This window comes from Acomys minous (genome assembly GCF_964271855.1).
Source record: "Acomys minous genome assembly, chromosome: 17".
Classification (NCBI taxonomy): Eukaryota; Metazoa; Chordata; class Mammalia; order Rodentia; family Muridae; genus Acomys; species Acomys minous.
Genome location: NC_140500.1, coordinates 3,995,851 through 4,014,309, shown reverse-complemented (window position 1 = coordinate 4,014,309; position 18,459 = coordinate 3,995,851). Strand labels below are relative to the sequence as shown.

Here is an 18,459-nt window from a genome sequence, read left to right as displayed (position 1 = left end):
AGAGTCAGGGAAAGGAAAGGATTCTACATTCCGATGTCACTGGAGGGGCGGCAGAGTCTAAGGATGACTGTTATCATTTAATATCTTAATTGTCTGGGTTACGGTTATTTTAACATTTAAAATTCCAGGCAAAGGGAGCAGGCCCAGTCTACGTCTCCCTAGCACCCTGATGTGGGAGAAGCGCCCTCTCCCCTCGGAGACACTTCTCTGTTGTGTAAATCTTGTGCTGCTCAGGAAGGTTGTGAAATCAAATGAAGCAACATGTCACAGGAGGTGCGCGGGTCTGTGTCAGGCGCATTGCAAAGGCGATCGTTCTTAATTACGTGGCGTCACTTAGGCCCGGAGAAGGAGCCAGGGCTGCCTCTGAGGACTTGTTTCTTCTTGTTATCTGATCTGGAAAATGAACTGGCACCCACTGTGCCCTGACTCATCACACCAAGTGCTTCATTCCCAGCCACCAGAATGAGGGTGCGTGTGTGCGTGTGCGTGAGTGCATGTGTTTGTGTGTATATATGTGTGCTATGTGTGTGTGCACATGTGTATATATGTGTATATATGTAAATATATATGTGTGTATATATGTGTATGTGTGCCTATGCATGTATGTGTATTATATGTATGTATACATATGCATGTGTGTGTATTCATGTGTATATATTTGTATGTGTGTTTGTGTGTATCTATGGGTGTGTATGTGTATTTTTGTGTAAAGATGTGTATATGTATGTATTATGTGTGTATATCATGTGTATGTGTATATGCATGTGTGTGGTTGTATGTATTATGTATATGTCTGTGTGTGTATGTATGTATGTGTATTTCATGTGCATATTTATGTGTGTGTGTATGTTTCTACAAAGATTCTCCAGTTCTCTGTGATTACTCACCAGCTGATTTTCCAGTCACTGCCATTCTGTCACCATTCAGAATTGGTACGTGTCCTTCAGCTTAAGGCTGCCATCCTTCAAGACCTCTGCCCACTGCAGGTGCCATGCGCAGGTGCCATGCGCAGGTGCCATGCACAGGTGCCATGCGCAGGTCCAGGTCTCTGGGTTACCCCCACTTTTGTGTTTCTTGGCAGCAGTCAGAGCCCTCATCACACCTTTCTCGGGCAGAACCTTTGTGAGAGCAGCTCAAAGAACCCAAGCTGACGTGCTGGATCACCACAAACTGTATTTCAGGATAGAGCTGACAGCCGCATGACAAGGTACACAGGGAAAGCCATGGGAAAAGTGGCATGGGGACTCTGCAAACTCCTCCTTGTAAATAGTGCCATGTGTGTTATCCTTCCTGCTTGAATAGAAACGTATCCTGGCACTCAGGAGTCCAGGGACCACACAGCTCTGAGGTGGGACCATGTTCCAGTGGAGGCATCCTGAGACACAGGAGATCAGGGACCACGCAGGCCTGAGAGGAAGCCTCCTCAGCGGAGAAGTTGCAGCCCTCAGGGAGGATGTCCCTGGCTGAGCTGGAGTGCTACAGTGTAACAGCTCAGACAAGCTGGTCCTCTTTTCCAGTGTTGTTTCTCCCAGGGGAGCATATCCCCAGCTAAGCTCCAGAGCTCAGGAGCCTCAGCACCACTTCACTTATTTGTTTTTTCCAAGTCTTTTTTTTTTTTTTTAAAGATTTACTATATATACAATGTTGTATCTGCATGTACAACTGCACACCAGAAGAGGGCATCAGATCTCGTTAGAGATGGTTGTGGGAATTGAACTCAGGACCTCTGGAAGAGCAGCCAGTGCTTTTAACCTCCAAGCCATCTCTCCGGCCCTTCTTCGATTCTTTACTTTCTACATTCTCTGTTTCTTCCAATGAGAAAAGAGCAAATCTTATAAAAGGGATTTATCGGCAAGGACCGATCCAGTGTTTGGAAGGATGAACCCAGCGAGCGGTGGCTGCCCCTACTCCTAGAGAAGATGGCAGGGAACTGGGGGTGGGCGGCTAAAATAGGATTTCTTAGGGGGTAGACCTTCCCCGGGTGAGAATTGGTAGGTTATAAATCCTGAGATTGGGGGAGCTCAGGGGTTGGTGGGCCTAGCCATTGTGGGTTTCCTGCCTTGAGGGTTTAACAAAGTTTACAGAGTATACAAAGTTTACAAATGGAGTCCACCGCAGCGGGGCCCCTGCGGCTAGAATTGGTTGAGGTGGCTTGAATCGCCAACAGGGTGAATGGGAGCGATGCAGACACTGCATCCTGATCCCGCTCAGCACCTGTAGAGGCCTCCTGGTGTCTGTATGTGTGACTCAATCGTTGTTGGTGGTGATTAGCTCAGTCTCCTGCCCCTTCCTGCTTCCTAGAAGTCCCAAGCCTCCAACCACACCCTTGATTCCCGTGGCAACCACATATCCGCCCTTAGAGACTTTCCAAAAGTCTTCTTACTAGCATATTAACAAATTAAACACAGATTCATAAGTAAGTTTATTATGATTGTGACTTAGGAATTGTTCACTGTGTCGGATGCTCTGGGACTGAGAGTAGAGACTAAAATGTATTTATTATATTGTGACATCACTACATCATCCAGAGAGAAACAAGGGCATTGTGCAGTGCAGAGGACTCGGCTGTGGTTTGTCCCCTTGGCAACATGAACACATCGAGAGGCTATAATGTTTGATATATGCTTTACTATCTCCAGTTTGCCTAAAACCCAGGCACCCTTAGCCAAGTAAGGAGGAAGACATCTTTATTTTACAAAATTAGCTTTCAAGTTCCAGAATGGTAAGGACCACATGTCCAACCAAACACAGTAGGCTGCTTCAAAACTCATTCGATGAAGAAAAATAATTGAACCAAAATGTATGTCCCTCCCCAGTGGTTAGGTTTCAAAAGCCTGTGGCCACAAGGTCTGTCTCACGCTGCCTTGGCCCTGGGAAGTGCGTGGGTGTGCTGGTGGCTGCACTTGAACCTGGATTTAATGCTGCTCCTTGAGGGCTTTACCCGCGTTTGAGTCGTGCAGCTGCTGCGCTGCTTACGTGTGGCATCTACGTCTCCAGTTCACACTAAGAGAGCGTGGAAGAACACACACAGCCACAGAGAGTGAACCCTGTTGGGCATTGAGCGTGTGCTCTGGTCAGACAGTGAGCAAGAGAGCGAAGGCTGCGCCACACAGACCTGCCGTTTGGGTATCAGTCACCCACATTGTGTGTGCTTCGGCCATGGAAAAGGCTAAGGTCTCAGTCAGGCTCAGATCCCACCACACCACTCACAGTCAACCTGTAGCCTGCCCAGGTAGTCGGGATAGTTCTGTGGTAGACACACCATTTACAGGGCGCAACCGTAGAGCCGTATGTCCTATACAACCACCCACACTGTGTGGCACCTCCACGCTTGTCACCTGGCAGGTGACTTTTCTCCTTGTTGAGGCGTGCCAGAGCCTACAGTGTGGTTACCAGTGCAGCTTGCAGGTTAGGCTGTGCAAGGGTTGTCAGTATCTTTATTTAGCCATGAACCAGTTCTTCCGACAAGATCAGACATGAGGACTGATAGATATTTAAAACAGTGAAGTCTATAATTACCTGGCATGAAGCAGAAGCAAATGATTGATCCTTAGGCTGGTCATCTTCCACCCCACTGAAACCAAACCCTCTCTTACACACTTACACATACACACACACACACTATTCACACACATATAATATTCACACACATATACACACATACAAACATAAACATACACATACAACACACATACATAATTCATATAAATACACACTCACATACATATACACATATACATACAACACACACATACATACACTCATACACACATGCACACACACACACACATATATATATATTCACATATAGACATACATACATACATACATGCATAGACTCACACACATGCACAGACTGACACACACATACACACGTATACACACTCACACATACATACTCATGTACACGCACATGCACCATGGAGGCACCTCTGAAGGATCCGCAGGACTCTTACCCAGTGCACTTGGTAAGCTACAGATAGCTTCATCTCTTCGCTTTTCCTGGTCTCTTGGCACAGGCGGACACAGACGGCCCCTGAGGATTTGAAATGACCAGCAGGATGTGCTCTAAGTGTAGAAGGTCCAGAGGCTTCCAAAGGTGAGTTACAAAATAAACAAGAACATAAAGTATCATCGCTACATTTTAAACTCTACATTAGGTCTGAGTTTCATGTGTGAGTAAGTGTGAGTGCATTATCTCACGGCGAGCATGTGGGGTAGAGGTCACAAGTTGGGCCATCAAGCCTGATGGCGGCCACTCTTACCCACAGGCCATCTCACTGGCCTAGACTAGGGCTAATAAGAAATGCAGGGGCTGGAGAGGTGGCTCAGTGGGGAAGGACACTTGTTGCTCTTCCAGAGGACCTAGGTTCGATTCCCAGCACACACACACGGCAGCTCCAAACCACTGCAACTTTAGTTCCGAAGGATCTGACGCCCTCTTCTGACCTCTGTGGGTACCAGCCACACAGGTGGTACATGGCATTACATACAAGCAAAACCCTCATATGCATAAAATAAATATTTTTTAAAAACCAAATGTACTTAAAATGAATCTCTCTTGCTCTCTTATAGGATCACCAGGAAATTCACAATTACCTAAGTGGCTCACGTTCACACTGTCTTGCGATTCTATGGGACACGTCTGGTCTAAATGCCTTCTTCAGCAGTTCCTGGATGGAGCTAGTGTTGGGTCAGGACGTGTGACTCCTAACTTCTGCATTCCCCACGTGCCTCCGTTCCGTGTTACTCAAGTAAGTGAACCAGTGTCTGAAGTAACGCCCCTGCACAGCTTTCTTTAGTAGATAGGATAAGGTGGGGTTGGATCTCCTCGCTGTGCCAGACGCAATGCCACGCACACAGGAAGGGTCCACCTAGACCCTCGCTTGGTTTCTCTCTCTCCTCGTGGGAGTCAGCAGCCGTCTTAGATGCCGCTTATCCGTAAAGTGGGGGGACAAGTTTACCAGCATCCACAGCTCTATCCAAGTTCTAGAATCCAGTGCCTTTGCCCTTTTCCTCTGCGCCTCTCTGCTTGCCGCTGCGGTGTGTGGTGTCCTGCTACTGAGTTCAGGCTAGCTTTGACCTCACTCCTCTGCTGCCTCCTCCAGAACGCATTTCCAGATGTGAGCCATACTACAGCGGCCCCAAGTCCCTTTGAATGTGGTGTTCTCGTGTCTTTGAGCAAGCAGAGGTTCTGCCTGGAAGCCAAGAAGGAGCCTTCCTAGGCAAGGCAGAATCGCTTTCCCTCCCTCTTGCTCCCAGAAGGCCAGGAAAGAATAGCCACAGCTCTTCTCTCTGAGCCAGTCAAGTGTTGCAGGTGGGGGTGGGGCAAGCGTATGGACAGAATCAGGAGGAATAAGGGAGCAAATAAGGGAAGGGAAGGAGACATGGGGACTCGTCCTTGAAGGGTGCTCAGTGTTCTAACTGAGCTGTAAACTCCTAGAAAGCAGGACCTCACCTGTCCCGGAGAGACAGGCCATCACGTGACAATGCAAGCTTACCAACAGCGGGTAGAAAAAGGAAGGAAGCACTCCACTCAGCTAGGCTGAGTTTGTTTACAGTTCTGCTTCTTACTTATGACTCGTGTACAAAAGGCCTGGCAATGGACTTGGATGAAGGGCATAGGCACCCAGACTGAGAGAAGCAAACTTTTTATTAAATTTTCTGCCCACATCCCCAGCTTGAAGAAGCAGAAACTCCCAGACTTTGTCTTTAAGTCAGGGAGTTTCCAGCTTCGCCAACTGGGCTCCCTGGCAGAAGGCCAGGCACGCCGCCCCTCAGCGCGTGGGAGAGAGCGGCTTCTCTCTCGAGGCTGCGTCGGAAGTTCCATGTTTATGAGGCAGTTACAGCTAGTTGGATTTAGCTGGAATATACTGGCTCAGGATCTAATTGTTTCCTTACAGTGCAGTTTACCTTCATATTGGTGCACGCGCTAAGTGGTGGCTCTTTCTTAATGTTTTTTTTCTGCTTTACGGTTTCTGTCTCCAACGACACTACGAGCTTCTCTTGAGCCCCGCGGCACCTGAGGGAGCTTAGGTCTGAGTATCCTGGGTGTGTCCTGGGAGGCCGGCCAAGGGCACTTTCCGTGCATGTTAGAAAGGCAGCTTGAACTCAGACCCTGCTTCTCATTGGAGGATGCCTAGGGCACGTGCTGTGGTGAGGCTAGACACCGAAGAACACTGGAAGCTCACGTGACTGTTTCCTTCCGGCTGTGGGCTTCCTGGAGACCCACACTTACCCCAGGCCTTGCTGTCCCTTCTCTTTTCCCCATCAAGGCGAGGAGAACAGTCTTGACCTCTTTCCTTCCTTGGGGACGGTAGCTGGGGGGCAGCCTCTGTCTGCGGATCTCGTATGTCTTCTGCGAACAACCAAGGGAGGCCTAGGCTTCATGCCAGAGAGAAGAGCCAGTGACCCCCACCCCACCCCAGTTTTAGGGTGGCTGTAGCTTCACCAACTGTCACTGGCTGCTCTGGCTGCCCCAGATGAAGAGCCATACACCTGTGCCTCATGCCGGAAATTAGACCCGATTCCTCACCAGCTCTGCGGGGGGCAAGTCTGAGATCCAGAGGCCAGCACGCTGGTTCCTTTGTCAGGCCCTTGGCCTGGCTTGCAGGTGGCAGCTGCACCCTGTGTCTCTGCAATGGTCTCCCTTATTTTATGTCTTCTCTTGTAAAGGCTCCAGTCATGTTGCACGAGGGCCCCTCGGTGACCTCATTTTAACTCCACTGTCCCTTTAAAGAGCCTGAGCCTGTGGCATTGTCGAGTCAGACTTCACTAACTGAAGCAAGAAGGGAATTGATTAAGCCCGGAGCACTGTGCCTACGACACTTAGGGAGCCCGGGATCTCTCTGTATCCCGCAGCACCATGCAACGTCCGAATAATCCAGCAGGACCAGTCACCTCACAAAAAATAGCCTTTTCACCAGCTGTTCCAAGAGTCATAGCCTAGTCGTCTCTAGGACCTCAGGCCCTGGGTCTTGACTGTTTTCTCGAACGGTCTCCTTGGAGACCCCAGCATTGCCAACCTGGTGCCCAATGTGCTTCTTCATCTGAAACTGTGTCCCCTGGCTGGCTGCTCTCCAGTTCAGCTGGAGCAGGCACCAAGGTCCAATGACCCAGGGAACCAGAAATGGCACCTGCCCTTAGCTAATGATTTAGTCTGGGCATCCCTGCCAGCAGGCTTCCCCTGTGGGCGCGTGCTTCCAAGGGTCTCGCAGCCTGCTGTCTCTGCATTAAATAGCTACTGGAAATGGATGGGTGTCAGAGTTTGTCTGGCTTCCCATAACTCCTTATAAGTGATTTCCTGGCGACGCCAGTAGGGAAGACCGTGGGGTCTAGACAGAATCCCCGAGGAGGCTTTTTTTTTCAAGAACCATTTAGTCACCTCCCTCCTGATCCAGAGCAACACAGTCCCCTGTTGCCCTGGGCCTTGCATGTCAGCTCTGATGTCCACAACCTCTCTTCTGAGATTTATTACATAAGCGCAGATCTTAAACTCCTTGCCCAGAGATGGTGTTCCTGGGTGGTCCTTCTTGGCTGGGACTCTGGGCATAGAAAGCCCGTGCCACATTTCCTCCTGGGCTTTGCAGAGCCAGGCAGATTATGCCTCACGCAGCTCAGCCCCGGCTCATTTGGGAGATTAAGATCAGAGACACCATGGAAAGGCTACATTATAACAAAGCAGAAGCCTTTCAGAAGTCAGGCCTACTGTGCAGCACTCCCCTAACACACACACACACACACACACACACACACACACACACACACACACACACACACACACACACACACACACACACCACCCTGGTTCTGCGGCCTCTCCCATAAAGATGGTATCATGGGGTGAGGAAAGAGTCACACCACTCCCAGCAGGCTTCGAGTCAGAAGAGCTCCACTTTCAATTACCAGCAGCAGCTGGGGAGGCCACTTATGTAACGGGGCTCCTCGCCTCCTGCCTGGGAGGCGGGGAGCCATTTGGTGTGTGCTAAGTAATGAGTCATGGTCAGAGTGAGGGAGCAGAAAAGAGTGGATTTCTCCCTTGTATTGCTTCATCCAAACCTCTAGTAAAGAGTGGGAAGCCAGTCAGAGGCTGGCAGGCTTGCCTGAGAGGGAAAGCAGGACCACCACTGTGGTGTCTGAAATGCAGGTCCCCTCGGGACTCTCCAGAGGCTGTTGAAGGGGGCCCTATGGAAGGAAGCCCAGCTGGGCACTTGCTGGAGAGACCCAAGTTTGTCTTTGAACTGTGGGTGACCTGCTAACGATTCCCTGTCCCCAGAGCTTCAGGCCTTTGCCAGGCCCAGCCAGCATCCAGCAGTGCTGGCGTGAAAGCCTGTGCGATGAATAGAACTTTTGCCAAGCATCGTTGAACCCCAGAAAGGTGATGTGTGCCTGAGGGTTGGGGGAAGGGACCTGTTACTATTAAAGAAGATGCTGAACGGTTTGGTTTATCAAGGGGTGGGAGATATGCCCATATTGTGAGGTAAAAGTGAACAAAAAGTAATGGCAGCGACTGCCTCATGTTTCTGGGAAATCTAGTCAAAATATGTAAGTGTCCTGTGCCAGCAAGGCGGTTGCAGGTGAAAGCACTTGCCCAGCCCCCTGATGGTCCTGGAGGTTTGTCTCCTAAGTGATGCCACAACCCGTTCCGCTGGCTGATAATATCAGCCATCATGGAAGGAGGAGAAAACCAGCTCCCAAAAGTCTCCCCTGACTCCCACAGACACACTGAGACACACACCACCCCACAACACACACAGATAGTACATATCTCTTGAAGAATTTATAAATTTGTTCCAGCAAATAATTTCTTGTGACGGCGCTCTCTCCCCCACACCAGCATGCTTTTCTATATGTCATCATGAAGCCAGCACCTGTCCTGTCTCCCCACAGTCAGCTCCCAAAAACGGAGGGGCACGTAAGGCCTCTCTGGTTTATGCTGTGGCAGATGAGAATGTTCGGGGTAACTTGCCCGATGGACAGTGTTATCGATGGGACAGGCTGTGGAATCCCCTGGGAGGCAAACCTCTGGGCACGCTGTGAGGACGTTTCCAGACTGGCTTCGTTGAGGGGGGAAGAAGACGTGGCTTTAGCTGAGTAGCAGCATCCTAAGCGACGGGGTCCCAGAGCGCATGGAGGGAAGGCGAGCTGAGCACCCCACTCATTTGTCTGCTGACTACAGATGCAATGTGACCAGCTGGCCACACTCCTGCAGCCACGGTCTCTGTCCTCAAACTGTAAGCCAAAACAAACCCTCCCTCCTTGAAGTTGCCTCTGTCACGTTTTGTTCCAAGAGTGAGTAACTAAGCAATCAGAAACACTGTATTCAATGCAAACCTTGTGAAAACTGAGCCCTACCTCCTGGAAGCACACAGCAGGAGGAGGTGTAGGCCAAAGTGCCTGGGTAGGATGGCTGCTTCGCTATTTAGCACCGCCTCCACCTCTGGGATACAGCAGTGGGTCCTCATCTGTGGCATGGGACTCGGAGAGCCCTCCCTCACACGGTGGCTTTGAAGACTGAGGTAAAGCATGTGAGGTATTTAAAATTGGGGGCACTTTTAAACCCTGTCATCATTGCCACTATTTAATGTTAGCTTAATTCTCAGCACTATAACTTCTATCGAAAAAAATGTTTGAATGCACAAGCATGTTTATGACCAATCAGATACAACTTTTTTTTTTTCAGAGCTGGCAAAAATGTTCTTTATCACACACAGAGTAGGGGGCAGTCTGATATTAATGTACAGTGAAGGTTCAACAGAACCAAGTCTTCTGGGCACAGAAGGCAGGCAGCAAGTAGTGAGTATTTGGACCGTAGCTACCAAGTCCGCGTGCTGAATCTGCACCAATGAATTCTGCAGTTCCTTATCTCACGTGGCCAACTTCCACCCCAGATCACAGATGTCTATCAATGCTGATGACGAGAAAGAAGAGCAAGAATTAATTCACAGATTCTGATTTGTCACAAATGTCTTAAGCCATCTATTCTGGTGCCAAAAGGAGAAAAGGAAAGAAAAAAGTGGGGGTGCTGTTAGACTCTTTAGGGGTGCTGTTAGGCCCTTTCAGCTTTCGGCTCCCATTGTAGTGACTGATATCCGCTCAGCTGGCTACAGAAGTAGAGGACGCACTCCTCAGACTGGCCCTGTGGCCCTGTGGCCCTGTGGCCCTGTAGCCCTTTAGTGATGAGCAGTTCTCAGTCTGTGGGTCATGACTCTTTTGGGGCAGGGGACACTGCATATCAGTATCCCGCATGTCAGATATTTCTGATTCACAACAGTAGCAAAATTACAGTTATGAAGTAGCAACAAAATAATTTTATCCTTGGGTACTCACCACAACATGAGGACACACAAAGGGTCACAGCATGAAAAGGTTAAGAACCACTGTGCTAGATGGACTGGCATGTTATAGGAGACTGGGCAGTTGCACAACTGTCCTTGTCACCACCACCACCACCGTTACCCCACATAGCATTCACACACTTAGGGAACATTCGCTGTGTACTGGCCACAGTGCTATACAACTTTATCTGTTCAGACTTCATCTTATAAAGATGCCCTTGGCTTACTGTTGTCTTCATGTTATGGCTGAGAGAGTCATGGTCTTGACAGGCTTACAAGGCAGTGTAGTCTAGGACCTTGGTCTTGACAGCCCAGCCGGAGAGGCTGAGGCTGAGGGTCAGCTACTCTTCCTACACTGTGCTGAGCTGCCATGGAGGACCTTCTGGGTTAGTACGTGTGTTCGGGGAGCAGTCCCAGGCAGTCAGCACTTGCACAGACACTGTGGTCCTGGCAGGATGGAAGGGAATATTGCCACCCATGGGGACTTAGTGTGAGGATGTGAATTTGACAGAAACTGTTTTAGCTGGGCAGGGGGGACGAATGCACCTTAAGGTTGTTCTGTGGAGGCGGCGGGGAAGGGCAAGGCGCTTCCTGGCCCCTTGGTGAACCGGGCTCCGGTAGGCAGGACCCCTTGCTTGTAGGTCTCGGGTCAGTCATTGGAGAGAGCACCAGAGCTGACGGCCTCGACAAGTTCCTTTTCTTGAAACAACGTTAATTTGTCCAGTTTTGTGGCTTTTTTATGTGGAACGGCATTAGCTCATCCAAGCCTGTGGTTTATTTGAAAACGAAATTCCGGTAAATCTTCCGCACCATCTGGCAGTGTGGTGATTGGCTGTGAGTTCGGAACAAGCCACGGAGCACACAAGAAAACAAAGCGACAAAACCCCACCAGGGACAGAGAAGTTCTTGTCATTTCGGTGCCAGGGTAAACCCACAGGACTCTGTGAGGGTGGGTCTGTCCCCAGGGAGCAGAGCTGGAACCCGCCCCTCACTCTCGAGGTGGGAATCCATTTCTCTCAGTACCCGGGGCCTCTGAGGGCACACACAGTTCTGGAAACCAACAGGAATGATCAGGAAAGAAGAGATGGGTAAACACCAAGTTCACTCTTTGGACTACGGGAAAAAAGTGACTGAGCCTGAGTCCCTCTGGGACATAGCAGACATCACTCTTATGTAGCTGTCTGTCAGACCCACCAGTCTTTCACTGGTGCCTATGATATACACACATTATTTTCATCCATCCCTGTGCCTACTGTGGGGACTGTGCTGTCCTAGGCGTTAGGGAGAGAGAAGTGTGGGCTGGACAGATATGGCCACCATGTTTAGAGAGTTTATGTCCAGAATGACAGGCACTTTCCACGCTGTGTCACTTAAAATAATTTCAAATGCAGGAGGCATCATGCAGGGATGTGGAGACAGCTGGGAAGAGGGTGAATACAGGCCGAGGAGAAGGACCTTTGCTTGGTAGGTTGCTAAGGAGACTCCAGGGCTGGTGACAACTGACCAGATGCCTCATGGTCAGGTGTGCTGGTCGTGCAAAGGGTGGAGATGACTCTGGTGCCCTTGGAATTGGGGAAGGGGGCGTATGGCATCCTGCTGAGATGGTTACAGAGCAGTGTGGGGTGAGGTAGGAGAGGGGGGCAGGTACCACAAAGCGTGGGCTGTGAGAAGCTGGTCCCTCACTGTCACACAGGGGAAAGGCATGTCCCAACAGACATGTCACTAGGGGGGAAAAGTAGATTGCAGATCAGCAGTGGGGTGGAAGAAACTGTGGTGGCTTGAGAAAGAGAAGAAGAGAAAAAGCATCTTGAATAAAGAGGGAGAATATGGCTGATATAGTTGATATCGGGGAATAAAGGCAACCATGAAGTAAGGGTGTTCCCAGGCTCTCCAGCTTGTTCAGCTGAGCCAATGAAGGTGCCAACGGCTAAGAGTGGGGACAGGAGAGGGACACGATGCTTAGGGCAAAGGTTTAAAGCAGGTTTTTATCAGTGAAGTCTGAGGTGATGTTTCTCAGTGGAACTGGAACGCGTGTTTTCTAGGGTTCAGCAGAAGAAATAATAAAGGAGTGTTGGCATAAAGCTGATCACAGGACTTACGAGAAGTCAAGCTCTGACGTAGCAGAGTGAGCCAGCGGACACCCCAAAGAACACATGCGAGTGGGTTCTCTCACCCTAGCCTGCACTGGCACTGGGCTGGATCGACATATGTGTGGTGGTGACCCACGCACTGGTGTGTGGCCTCCAGCCCCTGTCACCCCCTCCCGCACAGTGGCTACCACTCATAAATGAGTCTGGAAAATGTCCCAGGCCTTGGAAATCAGACCCGAGCTGTTTGGACAGGAATCCCAGAGCCACGGGGCTCTGGAACACAGTGTGAGGGGGACACTTATGAGTTGGTCAGATGTGTCCCCAAAGACTGTGGACTCTTCGCCTCCGGGGTGAGGATTAGAGCAGGCGGGGTCAGAGCTGGAACCTCTAAAGCCAGACAAGAGCCTTCGGTGCTGCGCACAAGGGCAGCATTGCACTGTGATATGCATTGGGGTGACAGAGGCCATGGCTCTAGTGTCCGATATGCAGGGCACAGGGAAGGGCACCGGGTCACCCCTCTTGCTGTCCTGTGGGATGGCCCTGCAGTCTCTGCCTTGTGGTGAGCATCTAGCTTCACGCTGACCCTGTCACAACGGGAGTGAGCAATCTTGCTCAGTTTGCCACGCAGCTCCTGTCGTGGGAGGAAGAGGAAGTAAACAGCAGGGTGTGGGACAAAGGGAGAATCCGTGACGGAGATTAACCTCTGCCAAATGAGTCAGGCCTGAGGCCTGGGAACCCTGGGCTGTCCATGGGCATTTAACCTCAGAGCGTTCACATGGGAGCTGGGACGGGCCACCCCGCGAGCTGTGGTCACAGGGGAAACTCCACACAGCAGTGATGTGCAGGGACTCGCAGGACAGCATGGCTTCTGTCTGTCTGTCCGTTCGAGACTCAAGTCCTGCCAGCTTGACCCCAGGGGCTTAGCAAGAGCCAGTCAAGGGATCTGAGGTTTAGGGTTGCCTTCTGATCCTGGTGAGTCAGGAGAGAGTGGTAAAGAAAACTTATCTCGATTTTTGTGAATGAGCTCACCATTTGGGGAGGGCCAGGGTCTGAGAATGAGCTGCCCTGGAGCGTTCCCAGCAGCCCATCTGCCCAGAACTGGGGCTGGTGTCAGTGAGAACCGAAGTTCCTCTCTATACACAGGGCTTGGGCATGGTTGGCTGGGGTCCAGGTCGTCACCTAGGCAAAGCCTGTCTGTCTTCTCTCCTCAGGGACTCAGCAGGCGAGCCTTCTACCAAATCCAGGACTGACCCATGTGCTGTCTAGTTAAACCCTCAGCTGTCAGCCTCTACTGAGCACACATAAGACAGACAGACAGACAGACAGACGTCAGATACTACAGTGTCTATGTAACACAACTGTCCTTCTCTTCTGCCTCTTCATCCTCTCTCTCTCTCTCTCTCTCTCTCTCTCTCTCTCTCTCTCTCTCTCTCTCTCTCTCCTTCATAGAAACCCTAATGTCCCTGAAGCTAAGCCAAAGAAAGACGTGCCTGTCAGGGGAAGGTCTGTGAGCCAGGAATGGTTCAATGTGTCATTCCAAACCCTACTGGTGGCATATTTTGTGGCCTTGGGCAAGTCACCCAATCTGTCTGCTGCTTTCTTCCAAACTCAGAAGCAAATCGAAAGGGGGCAGGGAGACCTCATAAGCCTGGAGGAAAAGTTTGAACAGCTCGGCTCCCCGTGTGTATGTGCGCAGTGCCAGCCTTTCTGATTAGGAGGCCATGGCTCCTCTCCTCAGTTCACTTTAGATAGTGGAGTGGATTTGCAACTAAATGGCAGCTCTCAGCTGCCTCTGCGGAGCACTCTAAAAGCCTGTGGCCCAGCTTGCCTCTGACGTGACTCAAAGAGACTTTCAACAGGACCCAAGTCAAGACCTCTTTGCAGCAAGCGTTATGTGAGGAAGAAATTAAGCCATATCTCTCCTGCAAGCTAAGACAACAGGAAGTGTGTGTGCTTTTTAAAGTGTGGCCTTGAACTTCATAGGATCGTCGAAAGACTAGCTTGTCTCCAGGGTTTGCTCAGTGTGTTTCACATTGAAACTGCTTCTCACGTGCTAAAGCCAGATCCACACACACGGGGATACCTAAGGTCAGAGAGGGTAAAAGCAATCTCTGTAACTAAGTTTAACTGACGCCCAGGTGTGCTTGGTGTTTCTGTCCACCCTCTTTCACTTTGACTGGGCTCAAGTTTTTCTTGGATTGAGATAAAACCCAGTGCAGGCGCACTGCGCAGCACACTGGGTGCAGTTTCTGTGAGGCACCAACCCTACCAGGTACATACAGGGTAAGAAGAAGGCACCGAACACCGAGTGCTGTGGCATGAGCTGAGTGAAAGGCCCCGAAGCAGCAGGGCCATCATGCTTAGATTGTCTGTGTGGGCACAGGACATCCGTGCCAGCCATTAATACTCTTGTATACCCCTTTATCAGGTTAGCTTCTGAGCCTAGTGGAGGGTCAGTGGTTGATGCTGAATCCTAGAGCAACCACTTCAGAGCAGAGACCAGGCATGCTCCAGAAGATTCCATGCACCCTCATAGGCCTCATCTTTCCATCCCACACCAAGGCCCCAGCATGTAGAGCCTTTCTTCACATGCCCAGACACTGTCTCTGAGAGAGGCAGGCACAGGGGCCAGCCTCCAAACAAGTGTATCTCTGGGTTTCCTTACCGCTTGTGACCGGGTGCCTGACAGGAATAAGTCAGGGAGGGAGAGGCTTAGCTTGACTCACAGCATCAGAAGATCTAGTCTACCCTGGTGGTGAAGGCGGGGCAGCTGAAGCAGGGGGCTGCCTGTGGTGGTGGCAGGAGCTCACGTGACAGTGACCAGAGATCAGATCATGTGACCAGGGAGCAGCGACAGATAGGAAGCAAGGCCAAGCTGTAGCTGTCGAGGCTCACTCACCCCTGGATACAATTCCTAGTGCCAACTAAGATTTCACATTTCCCCAGCATGGAGGCACTGATGGAGGAGCCTGGGGGCGGGGAGTTACAAGCCCAGACCACTGACAAAAGCAGATATTTTATGTCTGAGGCAGAAGAACCTCCTTAAGAGACTTTTAAATGTTGATTCTGGACTCAACTTTTTTTCTTAATTTTTAAATTAAATTTATATATTCTTTTTTCTCTTTTTTCTTTTTTATTATTATTAATTTATTCAGATTGCATTGCAATTTTTATCCCCTCACTTGTCTCCTCCAGTTCCTCCCTCCCTTCCTCTTTCACCCTGTTCCCTTCCCCTAGGTCTATGACAGAAGGGGACCTCCTCCCCCACCGTATGGTCACAGCCTTTCAAGTCTCATCCTGGTAGCCTTCCTATTCTTTTTCTGAGGGCCACCAGGCCTCCCGATCCAAAGGGAAGTGGTCAAACATGGGGCACCAGAGTTCACGTCAGAGTCATCTGGACTCAACTTTTTATATTGTCTAGAAGCTATATTAATGCCTTTTGATAAAAGCATTAAAATAAACCTTCTTCTGGATAATTTGAATTATACGATACTGTGCTGTTAAGTACAATTATACATTGATAAAAATATATTAAATTAAAGAATATATAAGCAGATTCTCAGCACCCATCCCATGCCTAACCAATCAGTGCAGCGTCTATCTTCCAGATTGGCAGGTGCTTCCTACACATTAAGTATGAGATGTGCTTGTCTGTAGTCCAGGGCCCTGCCTTGACCCTTCCCCACTACCCTGCACACCTTACTATGTCCAGGGTAAGTCTGTGACTTGACCTCATTTGGATAAAAATAAAGAGAAAACTGAGGAGAAGGGACAGGAAATCTGAGCTGCCTGAGAGGTGCTCTTAATATGCCAATGTCTCTGCTGACTTCTGTCCTAGCCCACAAAGTTTCTAAAGTGAGTCAGAGGTCCATGGGAAAGGGGGAGGGGCGGGCGCAGCTATGTCTGCTAGCGGTGTGTATGTGGGGGGGGGGGAGGTGGTAGGTGACAGAATGTCAGCACATCCTTCCCAAATTTCCCACTCCTGGAGCTATAGATGCCAAGGGAGATCAAGGAGGGAAGAGCCCTTGATCTTCCTGAACAGAACTTGCAACGTGGAAAATGGTATCTGCTTTCTGTTCCCTTCCTTGATCGAGTGGCCTCTTAGCCCGCCTCCTCTGTCCTGGGAGAAGGAAGGGGGCCCTCCTCTAGAGAGCATTCTCACTCAGACAGCTGCCTTACATTTGCCTCCTGTCTCCCCCCCTCCAGCCCCCCAGATGGACCAGAGGAGGGCTTTGCGGAGCACAACACAAGAAAAGCAAGTTGGTAAAGGTGTGCTCTGTCACCTGTGGACGCTGTGTGTCACAGCCGTGGAAGCAGCATGTGCTCTGCCACCTGTGGACGTTGTGAGTCACAGCCATGGAAGCAGCGTGTGCTCTGCCACCTGTGGACGCTGTGTGTCACAGCCGTGGAAGAGGCTGATGCCAGGAATCCAAGAGGTGAACTTGATTGACTTTTTGTTGTTGTTTTGTTATTTTGTTTGTTTTGTTTTGTTTTTCAAGACAGGGTTTCTCTGTGTAGCCTTGGCTGTCCTGGACTTGCCTTGTAGACCATGCTGGCCTTGAACTCACAGTGATCCGCCTGCCTCTGCCTCCCGAGTGCTGGGATTAAAGGCGTGCACTGCCACGCTCAGCTGATATATCTTTTCTTTAAAGTGTATTACGTGCCTTATTTCCTCCACTTCCTTTTGGCAATGTGGCAACTGGAAGTTTGGGAGGATGCCTGCTCCAGTGCCACCCTCATCTCCCGATACTTATAAATCTCTCTACACCTCAGTTCGTTGGTAGGGGCGATGGTCTGGGAATCCCTAGTTTACTTTCCATTCAAAGGGGACTTGTTCTGGTGTCACTCCCAGACAAACGTGTTTACCAAGTGCGCTGTGGAGAGAACAGAGTCCCCACGCATCCGGGATCCTCCTGTAAAGCCCTCATCTCCCACAGGGCAGTATTTACAGACATTAAAAGGGGGCTCTGAGGCAAAATGACATCAGAAAGGACGTTTCTAATCCAGTATGGCAGTGGATCTGGGCACAAAAGGCAAGGAACATGGTGTTGAGAGAAGGCTGATTTCTGCACACCAGGAGCAGAGGCCTCAAAGTGGATGGCCCACTCCCTGGCTGGGCTTCTAACCTCCAGGACAGTGAGAAGACGCGCCCCTGTTGCTGGAAAGCACCATCAGTCTGAATGATTTCATCATGACCTCCCTGGTTAATTAACAGGAGTGTTCAGCCGGCCACAGCTACAGCAGTTCCACAGAACAGCCAGGGGTTAGTGACTGGAAGTGAGTCACTCCTGATAGGTGGGATGGCGAAGGGAGAAAAAGTGAAGGTCCCTGGGCCATCTCCAGCTGCCAGCTCTCTTTGGAGGTGGGGAACAGGGGTAGTGGATGGGAGTGTGGTGAGTCCTTTCTGGAGGTCAGTCTCAGGGTACCAGGCCACACGGCCCACGATCAGCACACAGCCATCTTCCTGCTTCTGTGCTCCACATGAGAACCCTGTGAGGCCAGGGGAGGGCATGCCAGACTCATAGCATCTCTGTTGTCTTTGCTCTCTGAGGCCTTTGTTCCGTCTCTCCCTCAGTTGGCTTGGGAAGATTTTATAGCCATACTAACCACCGGAGTGCTGGTCATGAAGCTTAGCTCACTTCTGCCAGTCTCTGCCTCTTTTGGGGGTGGTGGTGATGTCATACCTTTTCTATGGGCACTCTCATTGAAAGGATTCTCACATTTGTAAGGCCCTTAGAACCTCTCCTAGGATGGGGTCTTCTTGCCTACACAGTTGGGTCGGCTTGGGACCCGAGCCTTGTAGCTCAGGGACTCTTAGATCACACAGAGGCACAGGCACCCTCATTGTGTGCAGTGTCATTGGGTGTATTCCTGGCTGTCCTTTTTCCTTATTGCAGAATGCTCTGGTCAGGATGCTTATGCTGGAAACCTTCAGTACCAACAGGGAGCCTTCCCTTCTGTACTAGGAACCTGATGCTTTCAGCACCCCGGGGGAAGGCGGTGGCCGTCATGTCCTATGGGGATGCCTGAGG

The 18,459-nt window shown here is 50.4% G+C and overlaps 2 long non-coding RNA genes across 2 annotated transcripts in view; both read left to right on the top strand.

The window, feature by feature from the left end:
• The window catches only part of LOC311587737, a 269,462-nt gene that overhangs the window by 78,453 nt on the left and 172,550 nt on the right, over positions 1-18,459 (top strand). The gene's annotated exons all lie outside the window — the stretch shown is intronic.
• Positions 356-16,960, top strand: LOC311588084. The gene is made up of 5 exons (XR_014776077.1): positions 356-468; positions 1,085-1,207; positions 4,020-4,099; positions 4,576-4,754; positions 16,634-16,960. It is a non-coding gene; the product is annotated as an uncharacterized lncRNA (long non-coding RNA).